The following is a 15202-nucleotide window of genomic DNA, read 5'->3' as shown; positions in this document are numbered from 1 at the left end:
GGGACTGGTTTCATGGAAGACAATCTTTCCACGTGGCAGGGGCAGGTAATGGTTCAGGCAGTAATGCGAGCGATGGCTCAGGTGGGTAATGCAAGCGATGGGGAATGATGGGGAGTGGCAGATGAAGCTTCACTCGCTCACCTGCTGCTCACCTCCTGTTCTGCAGCCTGGTTCCTAACAGGTCACAGACCAGTACCAGTTTGCAGCCCCGAGGGTTGGGAACCCCTGTTTTAAAGGTAATATACCTTACAACTAAGAATAAACGTATTAATTATTTTTATTTTATCAAAAATAGACAAAGGGCATCACCACTACGGCAGAAACAAAGTTAAACTGAATTAGTTAGAGTTCAGCACTATCCTTATAAAAAGAGTAAAGATGTGCTTAAAAATTGACATTTTAATGTTTAAAATTGTATAGATGCAGCTGTAAAATCTGAGTTAAGAGCAAATGTGTGGCATACATCTGGAAAGAATGAAAACCAATATGGAGAAGAACTGGTGCTACACAATCAATTCTTTTTTATGTTGTATTTGTTTTTTTGTTTAATTCTCAAACATGAATCTGGTCCTAAATTAGTATAACAGTAACATTGAAAATTGATTAATTCAGGTGCCAGTTCTGAAGTAGATTGACATTTGCAAGTTGACTTCCACACAGTTTAGCTCCTTACACAACCAGGACAAATCCATGTGGGAATCAGACAAAACTTACAAATGACATCTCATTCAGTGCTCCACCCTCTCAGTCCTCAAGCCCACTGCTGTCACTGAGATACAAAGCTGACCCATCTCACTGCTATCTCTTAAGTTAAGTGGGCCGAGGGACAACTAATTTACAGCTTGGTAGATAAGTATGTATGTTTTCAGACAAAATGGCTTTAAGATACCTGGGACTGTAAATAATCTTTAAGAGAAAAAAAATTTATTTTTTCTTCTCAGTGGACATATTACCACAAAACAGAGTAGACAGCAAGAGTTTTCTAGCATCCACACAAAGCATACCTTATGTCTACATAAAAAGAGGTCATGCAGCCATCTAAAGAACTGAGCTGTGACTGCCATACAATAGACAACTGAGGTAAAAAATGTTCATACATATATACCCAATCACTGCAAAGATCTTTTTGTAGTAATCAATTTTGCAAAACTGTATCTAGAAAACCACTCAAAATTCTTTTTGTCTTTTATTGTTTTGTATTGCTTTTTATTGCTCTGATTGGAATACTCATTTCCCTGATAATTGCTTGTATTTATTTTATATGTGCATATGTGCATATTTTTCTCTGTGAAGTGTATGTTCAAATCTTTTGCTTATTTTTTTAATTATCTTTTTTCAGTTGGATGACAAATCCTTTGTCAAATATATATTTTGTGAATATTTTTGCCCAGCATATGGCTCAACTATTCACTTTTTAAATGGGGCTTTTTGATTACCAGAAGTTTTAGTTTTGATGAAATTTTATTTATACAATTTATTTTTATGGCTTTGGTAAAGTGACTGAGCTCAAATCATAAAGAATGTCTCTTATGTTTTAAGATGATTGTTAACTAAATAGAGAAAAGTAAATATGTTTTTTAATATTTACTTGTATAGGTACCATTTCTGCTCTTCTCCATTTTTTCCTATATATCAATTTACCATCTGGTATTGTTCTCAGCCTGAAGAAATTACTTTAACATTAATTAGAGTGCAGATATGCTCTTGAAATCCATTCAATTTTTTAATGAGGAAATATCTTTGTTTCATCTTCAAATTGAAGAACATCTTCACTGGATATAGAATTGAGGTTGATAGATTTTGATAGATGTTTTCTTTCTGTGCTTTAAAGATGTTGTTCTAGATTCTGCTGTCCTCCTTTGTTTCTGATGAAAAATCATCCGTCACATTTTCCCTGTATACAATGTGCTGCTTTTTCTCTAGCTTTCAATATCTTCTTTTTAACATTTGCTTTCAGGAGTTAGCCAATGATGTGCCTAGGTGTGGTATAACTGTATGTACGCTGTTAGGGTCCCTGAACTTCTTGGATCTGAAAATCAATTATGTTCACAAAATTAGAGACTTTTGGTGCCAGTATATCTTCAAATAATTTTATGCCGCATTATTTCTTTCCTCTTTTTCTGAGATCGCAAATCCACATACATTGGACCCTTAATATTGTTCCACAGTTCACTGAGAATCTTTTCTTTTTTTAATCTTTTATCCCCTTTGACCTTCAGATCAGATAATTGCTATTGATTTATCTTTACATTTATTGTCCATTTCTTCTGCATTCGTCAACTGCTCTTGGCCCCACCCAATAAATTTTTCATGTTGTATACCTACTTTCCAGCTCTAAATTTTCCATTTTAAAAATATACTTTCTATTTCTCTACTATGATTATGACTTCACTCACTAGGACCATATCCTCCTTTAAACTCTTCTGTATATTCATAAATCCTGCCTTAAAAATCTTTTTAGCTGATTTCAACTCCAAGTTTATCTCAGAGTGAATTTCTATTCAGTTTTTTAAAAAAATATCTTTATTGAAGTATAATTGCTTTAAAATGGTGTGTTAGTTTCTGCTATGTAACAAACTGAATCAGCTATACGTACACATATATCTCCATATCTCCTCCCTCTTGCATCTCCCTCCCAGCCTCCTTAACTCACCCCTCTGGGTGGTCACAAAGCACTGAGCTGATCTCCCTGTGCTATGTGGCTGCTTCCCACTAGTTATCTATTTTTCATTTTGTAGTGTATATAGATCCATGCCACTCTCTCACTTCGTGCCAGCTTACCCTTCCCCCTCCCTGTGTCCTCAAGTCCAGTCTCTATGTCTGCAGCTTTATTCTTGCCCTGCCTCTAGGTTCTTCAGAACTTTTTTTTTTTAGATTCCATATATATTTGTTAGCATACGATATTTGTATTTTTCTTTCTGACTTACCTCACTTTGTATGACAGTCTCTAGGTCTATCCACCTCACTACAAAAAACAATTCGTTTCTTTTTATGGCTAAGCAATATTCCATTGTATATCTATGCCACATCTTCTTTATCCATTCATCTGTCAATGGACACTTAGGTTGCTTCCAAGCCCTGGCTATTGTAAACAGAGCTGCAATGAACAGCGTGATACATGACTCTTCTTGAATTATGGTGTTCTCAGGGTATATGCCCAGTAGTGGCATGGCTGGGTCCTATGGTAGTTCTATTTTTAGTTTTTTAAGGAACCTCCATACTGTTCTCCATAGTGACTGTATCAATTTACATTCTCACCAACAGTGCAAGAGGGGTCCTTTTTCTACAAACCCTCTACAGCATTTACTGTTTATAGATTTTTTGATGATGGCTATTCTGACTGGTGTTCGGTGATACCTATTGTACTTTTCATACGCATTTCTCTACTTAGTGATGTTGAGCATCCTTTCATGTGTTTGTTGGCAATCTGTATATCTTCTTGGGAGAAATGTCTACTCAGGTCTTCTGCCCATTTTTGGATTGGGTTGTTTGTTTCTTTAATATTGAGCTGCATGAGCTGCTTGTAAATTTTGGAGATTAATTCTTTGTCAGTTGCTTCATTTGCAAATATTTTCTCCCATTCTGAGGGTTGTCTTTTTATCTTGTTTATAGTTTCCTTTGCTGTGCAAAAGCTTTTAAGTTTCGTTAGGTCCCATTTGTTTATTTTTACTTCTATTATTCTAGGAGGTGAGTCAAAAAGGATCTTGCTGTGATTTATGTCATAGAGTGCTCTGCCTATGTTTTCCTCTAAGAGTTTGATAGTGTCTGGCCTTACATTTAAGTCTTTAATCCATTTTGAGGGTTTTTTTGTGTATGGTGTTAGGGAGCATTCTAATTTCATTCTTTTACATGTAGCTGTCCACTTTTCCCACTTACCGAAGAGGCTGTCTTTTCTCCATTGTATATTTTTGCCTCCTTTATCAAAAATAAGGTTACCATATGTATGTGGGTTTATCTCCAGGCTTACTATCCTGTTCCATTGATCTATATTTCTGTTTTTGTGCCAGTACCATATTGCCTTGATTACTGTAGCTTTGTAGTATAGTCTGACGTCAGGGAGCCTGATTCCTCCAGCTCTGTTTTTCGTTCATATGATTGCTTCAGCTATTTGGGGTCTTTTGTGTTTCCAGACAAATTGTGAATTTTTTTATTCTAGTTCTGTGAAAAATGCCATTGGTAGTTTGATAGGGATTGCATTGAATCTGTAGATTGCTTTGGATGGTATGGTCATTTTCACAATATTGATTGTTCGAATCCCAAGAACGTGATATATTTCTGCATCTGTTTGGAGATTGCATTGAATCTGTAGATTGCTTTGGATAGTATAGTCATTTTCAAAATATTGACTGTTCTAATCCCAAGAATATGATATGTTTCTCCATCTGTTTGTATCATCTTTAATTTCTTTCATCAGTGTCTTATAGTTTTTGGCATACAGTTCTTTTGTCTCCTTAGGTAAGTTAATTCTTAGGTATTTTATTCTTTTTGTTGCAATGGTAAATGGAGTGTTTGCTTAATTTCTCTTTCAGATTTTTCATCATCAGTGTATAGGAATGCAAGAGATTTCTGTGAATTTATTTTTTTATTTTTATTTTTTTTGCGGTACACAGGCCTCTCACTGTTGTGGCCTCTCCCGTTGCGGAGCACAGGCTCTGGACGCGCAGGCTCAGCGGCCATGGCTCACGGGCCCAGCCGCTCCACGGCATGTGGGATCTTCCCGGACCAGGGCACGAACCCGTGTCCCTTGCATTGGCAGGCGGACTCTCAACCACTGCACCACCAGGGAAGCCCTGTGAATTTATTTTGTATCCTGCTACTTTACCAATTCATTGATTAGCTCTAGTAGCTTTCTGGTAGCATATTTAGGTTTCTCTATGTATAGCATCATGTCGTCTGCAAACAGTGACAGTTTTACTTCTTCTTTTCCAATTTGGATTCCTTTTATTTCTTTTACCTCTATGATTGCTATGGCTAAAACTTCCAAAACTATGTTGAATAACAGTGGTGTGAATGGGCAACCTTGTCTTGATCCTGATCTTAGTGGAAATAGTCTCAATTTTTCACCATTGAAAATGATGTCAGCTGTGGGTTTGTCATATAGGATCTTTTTTATGTTGAGGTAAGTTCCCTCTATGCCTACTTTCTGGAGGGTTTTTATCAAAAACCTGTGTTGAATTTTGTCAAAAGCTTTTTCTCTATCAATTGAGATCATCATATGGTTTTTCTCCTTCAAGTTGTTAATATGTTTTATCATATTGATTGATTTGCATATATTGAGGAATCCTTGCATTCTTGGGATAAACCCCACTTGATCATGGTGTATGATCCTTTTAAGGTGCTGCTGGATTCTGGTTGCTAGTATTTTGTTGAGGATTTGTGCATCTACGTTCATCAGGACACTGGCCTGTAGTTTTCTTTTTTTGTGACTACTTTGTCTGGTTTTGGTATCAGGGTGATGGTGGCTTCATAGAATGAGTTTGGGAGGGTTCCTCTCACTGCAATACTTTGGAAGAGTTTGAGAAGGATAGGTGTTAGCTCTTCTCTAAATGTTTTATAGAATTCGTCTGTGAAGCCATCTGGTCATGGGCTTTTGTTTGTTGGAAGATTTTTAACCACAGTTTCAATTTCAGTGCTTGTGATTGGTCTGTTCATATTTTCTATTTCTTCCTGGTTCAGTCTCAGAAGGTTGTGCATTTCTAAGAATTTGCCCATTTCTTCCAGGTTGTCTATTTTATTGGAATATAGTTGCTTGTAGTAATCTCTCATGATCCTTTGTATTTCTGCAGTGACAGTTGTTACTTCTCCTTTTTCATTTCTAATTCTATTGATTTAAGTCTTCTCCCTTTTTTTCTTGATAAGTCTGGCTAATGGTTTATCAGTTCTGTTTATCTTCTCAAAGAACCAGGTTTTAGTTTTATTGTTCTTTGCTATTGTTTCCTTCATTTCTTTTTCATTTATTTCTGATCTGCTTTTTATTTCTTTCCTTCTGCTAACTTTCGTTTTTTTTGTTCTTCATTCTCTAGTTGCTTCAGGTGTAAGGTTAGGTTGTTTACTTGAGATGTTTCTTGCTTCTTGAGGTAGAACTGTATTGCTATAAACTTCCCTCTTAAAACTGCTTTTACTTCATTCCATAGGCTTTGGGCCATTTCATTGTCATTTGTTACTAGGTATTTTGAGATTTCCACTTCGACTTCTTCAGTGATCTCTTGGTTATTTAGTAATGTACTGTTTAGCCTCCGTCTGTTTGTATTTTTTACAGATCTTTTTCCCATACTTGATATCTAGTCATAGCATTGTGGTCAGAAAAGATACTTGATACAATTTCAATTTTGTTAAATTTACCAAGGCTTAATTTGTGACCCAAGATATGATCTATCCTAGAGAATTTCCATGAGCACTTGAGAAGAAAATGTATTCTGTTATTTTTGGATGGAATGTCCCATAAAGATCAATTAAGTACATCCTGTTTAATGTATCATTTAAAGCTTGTGTTTCCTTATTTATTTTCATTTTGGATGATCTGACCATTGGTGAAAGTGGAGTGTTAAAATCCCCTACTATGATTGTTTTACTGTCAATTTCCCCTTGTATGGCTGTTAGCATTTGGCTTATGTATAGAGGTGCTTCTATGTTGGGTGCATAAATATTTACAATTGTCATATCTTCTTCTTGGATTGATCCTTTGATCATTACGTAGTGTCCTTCTTTGTCTCCTTAATTGTCTTTATTTTAAAGTCTATATTGCCTGATATGACAACTACTACTCCAGCTTTCTTTTGCTTTCCACTTGCATGGAATATCTTTTTCCATCCCCTCACTTTCAGTCTGTATGTGTCACTAGGTCTGAAGTGGATCTCTTGTAGACAGCATATATATGGGTCTTGTTTTTGTATCCATTCAGCCAGTCTATGTCTTTTGGTTAGAGCATTTAATCTATTTTCACTTAAAGTAATTATTGACATGTAAGGTCTTATTACTATTTCCTTAATTGTTTTGGTATGTTATTGTATGTCTTTTCCTTCTATTGTGTTTCCTGCCTAGAGAAGTTGCTTTAGCATTTCTTGTAAAGCTGGTTTGGTGGTGTGAATTCTCTTAGCTTTTGCTTGTCTCTAAAGGTTTTAATTTCTCCATCGAATCTGAATGAGATCCTTGCTGGGTAGAGTAATCTTGGTTGTAGGTTTTTCCCTTTCATCATTATAAATATATCCTGCCACTCCCTTCTGCCTTGCAGAGTTTCTGCTGAAAGATCAGTTGTTAACCTTATGGGGATGCCCTTGTATGTTATTTGTTGCTTTTCCCTTGCTGTTTTTAATATTTTTTCCTTGTATTTAATTTTTGATGTTTTGATTAACATGTGTCTTGGCATGTTTCTCCTTGGATTTATCCTGTATGGGACTCTTTGTGCTTCCTGGATTTGATTGACTGTTTCCATTCCCATCTTAAGCAAGTTTTCAACTATAATTGCTTCAAATATTTTGTCAGTCCCTATATTTTTCTCTTCTTCTTCTGGGACCCCTATAATTTGAATGTTGGTGAATTTAATGTTGTCTCAGAGGTCTCTGAGACTGTCCTTAATTGTTTTCATTCATTTTTCTTTATTCTGCTCTGTGGTAGTTGTTTGCTCTATTTTATCTTCCAGGTCACTTATCTGTTCTTCTGCCTGTTATTCTGCTACTGATTCCTTCTAGAGAATTTTCAGTTTCATTTATTGTGTTGTTCTTCATTGTTTGCTTGCTCTTTTGTTCTTCTAGGTCCTTGTTAAATGTTTTTGTATTTTCTCCATTCTATTTCCAAGACTTTGGATCATCTTTACTATCATTACTCTGAATTCTTTTTCAGGTAGACTGCCTATTTCCTCTTCATTTGTTTGGTCCGGTTGGCATTTACCTTCCTCCTTCATCTGCTGTGTATTTCTCTGCCTTCTCACTTTGCTGCACTTACTGTGTTTGGAGTCTCCTTTTCGCTGGCTGCAGGTTCAAAATTCCCATTGTTTTTGGTGTCTGCCCCCAGTGGCTATGGTTGGTACAGTGGGTTGTGTAGGCTTCCTGGTGGAGGGGACTGGTGCCTGTTTTCTGGTGGATGAGGTTGGATCTTGTCTTTTTGGTGGGCGGGACCACATCTGGCAGTGTGTTTTGGGTGTCTGTGAACTTAGTATGATTTTAGGAAGCCTCTCCGCTAATGGCTGGGGTTGTGTTCCTGTCTTGCTTGTTGTTTGGCATGGGGTGTCCAGTACTGGAGCTTGCTGGTTATTGAGTGGAGCTGGGCCTTAGTGTTGAGACAGAGATCGCTGGGAAAGCTCTCACCCATTGATATTACGTGGGGCCAGGATGTCTCCAATGGTCCCATGTCTTGAACTCAGCTCTCCCACCTCAGAGGCTCAGGCCTGACACACGGCCAGAGCACCAAGACTTTGTCAGCCACACAGCCCAGAAGAAAAGGGAGAAAATAAAAAGAAAGGAAGAAATAAATAAAATAAAATGAAGTTATTTTAAAATATATTATTAAAAATAAAAAAATTAAAAGTAATGAAAGAGAGAGGGAAAGAAAGAAAGAAAGAAGCGAGCAACCAAACCATAAAAACAAATCCACCAGGGATAACAAGTGCTAAAGCTATAATAAAAAAAAAAAAACAGACAGAACCCCAGGACAAATGGTAAAAGCAAAGCTATACAGACAAAATCACACAAAGTAGTATACACATATACATTCACAAATAGAGAGAAAGAAAAAATATATATATACTTTAAAAGGAAGAGAGCAACCAAATCAATAAACAAATCTACCAGTGATAATAAGCTGTAAATACTAAACAAAGATAAACATAAAACCAGAAGCAAATTAGATGCAGAATGCAAATCCCAAGTTTACAGTTGCTCCCAAAGTCCACCACCTCAATTTTGGTATGATTCATTGTCTATTCAGGTGTTCCAGAGATGCAGGGTACATCAAGTTGTCAGGATTTAATCTGCTGCTCCTGAGGCTGCTGGGAGAAATTTTCCTTTCTCTTTGTTCGCACAGCTCCTGGGGTTCAGCTTTGGATTTGGCCCTGCCTCTGCATGTAGGTCACCTGAGGGCATCTGTTCTTTGCTCAGACAGGACGGAGTTAAAGTAGAAGCTGATCAGGGGGCTCTGGCTCACTCAGGCCAGGGGAAGGGAGGGGTAGGGAATGCAGGGCGAGGCAGCGGTAGCAGAGGCCAGAGTGACACTGCAACAGCCTGAGGCGCGTCGTGTGTTCTCCCAGGGAAGTTGTCCCTGGATCATGGGACCCTGAGAGTGGCAGGCTGCACAGGCTCCAGGGAGGGGAGGTGTGGATAGTGACCTATGCTTGCACACAGGATTCTTGGTGGCTGCAGCAGCAGCCTTAGCGTTTCATCCCTGTCACTGGTGCCCACACTGATAGCTGCTTGCGCCCATCTCTGGAGTTCGTTTAGGTAGTGCTCTGAATCACTTTTCCTCACGCACCCTGAAACAATGGTCTCTTACGCAGGTCCAAACTGTTTCCCAGACTCCCTCCTGGCTACCTGTGGCACACTGGCCCCCTTGAGGGCCTGTCCACACAGCCAACCCCAGTCCTCTCCCTGGGATCTGACCCCTGAAGCCCGAACCTCAGCTCCCAGCCCCCGCCCATCCCACACTGGTGGGTGAGCAGACAAGCCTCTCAGGCTGGTGAGTGCTGGTCGGCACCGATCATCTGTGTAGGAATCTCTCTGCTTTGCCCTCTGCACCCCTGTTGCTGCACTCTCCTCCATGGCTCCAAAGCTTCCCTTCTGCCCACATCCCATCTCCACCAGTGAAGGGGCTTCCTAGTGTGTGGAAACTTTTCCTCCTTCAGAGCTCCCTCTCCAAGGTGCAGGCCCCACCCCTCCTCTTTTGTCTCTGTTTTTTCTTTTGCCCTACCCAGGTATGTGGGGAGTTTCTTGCCTTTTGGGAAGTCTGAGGTCTTCTGCCAGTGCTCAGTAGGTGTTCTGTAGGAGTTGTTCCACATGTAGATGTATTTCTGATGTATTTGTGGGGAGGAAGGTGATCTCCACTTCTTACTCCTCTGCCATCTTGAAGGTCCCCCCTATTCAGTTTTTCTCTTGATTTTGGCTCATATTCTTCTGTTTCTTCACTTGCCTAGCAAATTTTTATTGTGTAATATATATTGTGAAAGTCACATTTTAGTTTTTGAATTCTATTACTATCTTTGAAAGAGGTTGATTTATGTTCTAGAGTATATTTAACTTCGCTAGATTAAAACTCTTATCTTTCTTACCTTGGACAGTATCTGAAATCTCTGAAAAGTCCTTTTAATCTTTCAGCTGTTGCTTTCTACAAGATCTTCTGGAGCATAGCATACTACATATAGTCCAGAGGTCAATCAAGGATTTAGCAGAATTTACAAACAAACTTCTTAGGTTCCAGCCATCCTGCCTTACACAAACTGACAAATATTTTTGGCTGACAAACCATGTAAATGCAAATATACCTTCTGGTTTCTGCCTACTTTTCATCCAGTCTTTTTAATACTTGCTTTTATTTACGTTTGACATCTGCTGGCAGATTAATAAATACAATTTTTACATCATTATCAGTAAAGCTAACATCTTTTATAACTTTTTAATATTTCTCAAATAACTATTTTTTGAAATTGTTATTCCATCAGATGTTAGCTTTAAAAAATAAGAGCAAAGGGTAAAGTTTTTAAAATGTCCCATTATTCAGATTTTTCTAGTCAAATGCGTTACACTATATATACTTAAGCATCTAAACACTTGTTTGTTTGTTTGTTTTTTTACCCAGACAACTGATTATCTGATCATAAGCTAACTTATGCAGGAGTCACCAAGAAAAAACTTAAGCATTTACCCTCAAGCTCTCTGTAGTGTTTAATATCTACTCAAATGTTTTTATAATTTCTTTATGACAAGCATTTCAGATATCTCCAGTTGGAAAAAATAAACCTGTTTCTCCAGATTAATAGCACTATATTTTATTCTATTTACACTGCACAATGCTTTTGACTGTCCCTGTAAAGGCAATGGCATACCAATAAAATGAGAGCATAATTACTTGTACTTTTCTTAGGATCTGGAAGAAGGTATCATTTAAACAGATATGATAACAGATGTATTACGTTTAACAAGCTGAGAGTATTAGCCATAAAGCTATTAAGCAATCAACCAAAATACATAAGGGTCATATTTCCTGAGGGTTTAAGTTTAAAATTAGGTAAGAATAGTAAAGAAGTATAACGCAATTAAGTAAAGAAAGAATCCTCAGACCGTTATGTATTCAATAGTAAATATATATGACCACTAAACTATTTGTAATTATGTGTGTCTACTTAAACATCTAAACAGAAATATTTACATAGTACTTCCATGTCACATGCGTATATTTTAACTTTTATGCAACTCAAAAAATTCTATCATTTAGAAGAGCACAAACTTTATACACATGTGAAGGATGTATCTCCACATTCTCCTCGCAGTGTTCAAACCCAAAAGTAAACATATACCATACAAATCAAAAGTATTATCTCTACCCACAGTACTCTCATATTTCTCACATAATTTTTCCTCAGAGCACTTATTTCAAGCTTTTATGATATTTTTATTTGCATGTCTGCTTCTTTAATTTCCGTCTATTCTCCTAGACAATGAGCTCCTAGAGTTCAGTGATGGGATCTATTTTATTCAATACTGTATACCCACTGCCTGGCTCAGTGTTTGGCAAATGATAGGCATCTGACAAATACATATTACATGAACGAGTTAATGAATACCTGGCTGAGATGCATATCTACCTTTTCTTGCACATCCTTCCTCCAAAAAAACTTACTACATAACTTTGATCATAGAAAGTATATGTAAGTTCAATGACTGTCACTAAACTTGCAAATTTCACAGCATGGAATTTTCCTTAAGATACTTAACCAGATTTTCCCCTGTAGTATCTGGCCATTGTTGCAAAAAATTACCAATTAACACATCTCTTTACAATATTCATGAAAGCTAACAATTTCAAAATCAGACCAAAAAAAATCATGTTTCTAATAATTATAATCATTGATGAAATAAGAATTATTAGACAAGTTCATCCCTAACTATGAAAACCTTGGGCTTTAAACCTAATAGTCACATTGCCAAGGAGTAAAGAATTGACCACAAAGTCCCAACCCTACTGACAAACTAAGGAGAAAGTCAGTCATATATATTTTAGGTAGAAATCTATAAGCATTTACAACTTTAATAATTTTGCCAATTATATGATTTTGTTGTCCTTTTAAATCACATCTAATTAGTGAATTATCCACAAAATACTACTTGATTCTTATTTCTTTGTTACGTTTTAAAATTTGGTGTTTCACTGAGAAAACTGTGAGTACTTCAAATACTAAGTTACTTAAGTAATTTTTTAAAAAATTAACTAAAATTATACAACCACTTTAGAAAACTATTTGTTAGGTTATTTTAAAGCTGAATACGCAACTACCCTATGATGCAGCAATTTACATTCCTAATTAATTATCCAAAAGAAATGAAAATATATGTGCATAGAAAGCCCTGTTTAAAAATGTTTATACAGCTTCATTCCTAATAGCCAAAAACCAGAAATAACCTATGATATTTATCAAGAGGTGAATGAATAAATAAACTTGTTTTGCTTTTATAAATATTATTAGGAAGTAAAATGAAACAATCTACTGATACAGCAACATCACAGATGGATCTCAAAAAAGTTATGCTGAGTGAAACTAGTCAAACAGTACACACTGTGTGATTTCATTTATTTGAAATTCTAGAACAAGCCAAAATAACTTGTGATAGATATTTGCTTCTGTGGGGAAGATTGACTGAAAAGGGACACAAGGACACTTAATGAAGTGATGGAAATGTTCATATTTTGATATGCATTCATCAAATCTGATTGATGAGTAAACATAATATCTGAATATTGCACTGTATATAAATTATACTGAAATTAAAAAACATTATCCAGACAACTGTATAACAGAACACCATTATTTTGTGATCAGATTTTTTAATCATGACATCCCATTCTAAAATATGCTTAAAAATAATACTCATAACATATTTTTTTCTACATCGTATGTAGAAAAGAAAAAGCACTCATTACTGCTCCCTCTGCCATAAAGAAAACGAACAATCTAATCATCATTTTTAAGAAAGGACAGCTGAAGCAATGTTGAAATACTCATTATAAGACAGGCTCAAAAATATACTGTATATGAAAAAGATTGTATAAAAATTTCAGGTAACATTATGGATGTAATAAAAATTTTATCAAATTCATATAAAATTATTCAAAAATTCCCTTCTCTTGGATTTTCTTTTAAAAAGCTTTTTAGGGCTTCCCTGATGGCGCAGTGGTTGAGAGTCCGCCTGCCAATGCAGGGGACATGGGTTCGTGCCCCAGTCTGGGAGAATCCCACATGCCGCGGAGCGGCTGGGCCTGTGAGCCATGGCTGCTGAGCCTGCGCGTCCAGAGCCTGTGCTCCACAATGGGAGAGGCTGCAACAGTGAGAGGCCTCTGTACCGCAAAAAAATAAAATCTTTTTAGAAGGTATCTAGTGCAACTCAGAAAACTATCAATTGACCCAACTTAATTTGAAGATGAATAGAAATTATGTTAAAGAAACTGCTTAAGCAAACATGGAAAACTATTCAAGATTTAAAATTCACGGGTGACTATACATACTTAAAGTAGGACACTATATTTCAAAAAGAAATTAACTGTCATACATTCTAAGCTTAGTGGTACACAAGAACTGATGGTGTGCATTTTCCTCAACCCTATGTTCAATAATGTCACATTGGTAGACTGAAATTAGCCATGGGGGGAATATTTATGCCATGGAAATAAGCAAATGTTATAAAATTGCTTTCCAGGCTATCGCACAGAAGAATGAAAATGAAGCAAGCAAGAAGTCTCACAAAATTGAAGAAACAGAAATTAGTGTTTGAGGAAACTGGGGAAGTTAAATTTTCAGGGAAGAGTACTACAGTTGATGGAGCTACATAGAGAAAAAGCTCTAAGAAGCTGCACAGGGGTCTCTGAGTTGTTTGCTCAATTATAAGTGGTACATGTAGAGGGTGAAATGCCACGAGACTGAGCAAAGAACAAGGAAGGGGAGTTGTAAGCTGAACAATTCCCAAAGCTCAAACTAGCCAGAATGTAGAGACACCCTTGAACACCTAAGGCATTCATTTGAAAACCCAAAGGTGTAAGACCATAGCAATAGAGGTTAACCAGCCTAGGGTAAACTATATTTTAAACCTGTCTAACATAGCTTATCATAATTTAACTGGCTGCCAAAACAAATGTCAACAAGCTTTAAAACAATAAAACTCATATTTAGCAGTGTAACACTCAAAATCATTAGATATGCAAAGAAGCAGGAGAGTGACACCTAACAGGAGAAAAATCAGGTAATAGAAACAGATCCTGAAATGACAGAGGTGATGGCATTGGTAGACAAAGACTTTAAAACAACCACTGTAAACATATGGTTACATAGTTACAAGGGTACGCATATTTACAAGGGTACGCATATTTACAAGGGTACGCATATTTACAAGGGTACGCATATTTACAAGGGTACGCATATTTACAAGGGTACGCATATTTACAAGGGTACGCATATTTACAAGGGTACACATATTTACAAGGGTACATATTTACAAGGGTACGCATAGTTACAAGGGTACGCATATTTGTCAAAATTCATTGAACTGCACACTTAGAATGGATGCTTTTTATATGTACATTATTCATCAAATAAGTTGCTTTTTTTAATGTGATGTTGAATATTTTTAATTTCTACACTAACAACATAATTAATTTTACATATTTAATGAGTTCTGCTTGGATCAATACATGTTCTTTATTAAAATAAGTATTTCTTATAGAAAATGATATACAAATGAAATTACTCTTCACAAGTATAATATACATGTCATATGCTCCCTTCTGCAATTTTTTTTGTTAGCAAATCTTATAATCTTTCCATTTTTAAATATAGTTCATAACATTCATGAAAACTATAATATGATCTATCAATGGTGGCATATTTTTTGATGGCTGAAATTGTGAAAAATTCATCATTAGGCAAAAGAGATTTGATATAATCCCATACATAATTGAGAAGATGTAGCATGCAGTAGTTGACTTATTTTTTGTATGGCCAAGATGTTGA

The sequence above is a fragment of the Phocoena phocoena genome, chromosome 4 (genome assembly GCF_963924675.1).
Source record: "Phocoena phocoena chromosome 4, mPhoPho1.1, whole genome shotgun sequence".
Lineage (NCBI taxonomy): Eukaryota > Metazoa > Chordata > Mammalia > Artiodactyla > Phocoenidae > Phocoena > Phocoena phocoena.
Note: the sequence above shows the minus strand (reverse complement) of the source record.